Source organism: Ipomoea triloba, chromosome 4 (assembly GCF_003576645.1).
Source record: "Ipomoea triloba cultivar NCNSP0323 chromosome 4, ASM357664v1".
Classification (NCBI taxonomy): Eukaryota; Viridiplantae; Streptophyta; class Magnoliopsida; order Solanales; family Convolvulaceae; genus Ipomoea; species Ipomoea triloba.
The window spans coordinates 11,475,705-11,476,120 of record NC_044919.1 but is presented as its reverse complement, the minus strand read 5'-3'; positions in this window follow the sequence as shown (position 1 = coordinate 11,476,120).

Genomic DNA, 416 nt, shown 5'->3' with positions numbered 1-416 from the left:
TGCTCCAAACCGCCAATTTTGGAAACGCTGCAATATACAGCGTTTTCAAATGGCGTTTTGGGGAAAGAAAATCTTTCCCCAAAACGCCCTTAACACAATAAAAAAAAAAAAAAAAAATTTGACTTTCACTCTGCCCGCCGGTGGGCAAACTGTTTAACATATGGAGCCTTGAGGCTCCTTTTATAGGAGCCTCAAGACTCCATCCCCACTTATCCCACCGATGTGGGATAAGTGGGGAATCAAAATCACAAAAGGGAGCCGCTGTGCGGCTCCCCTCCCATTCCCCCTTTTTTTCTTTTTTTCTTTTTTTTAAATTTTTTTTAAACATTATTATTATTATTAAATAAATAAATAAATATATATATATATATATATATATATATATATATATATATATATATTTATTTATTTATTTA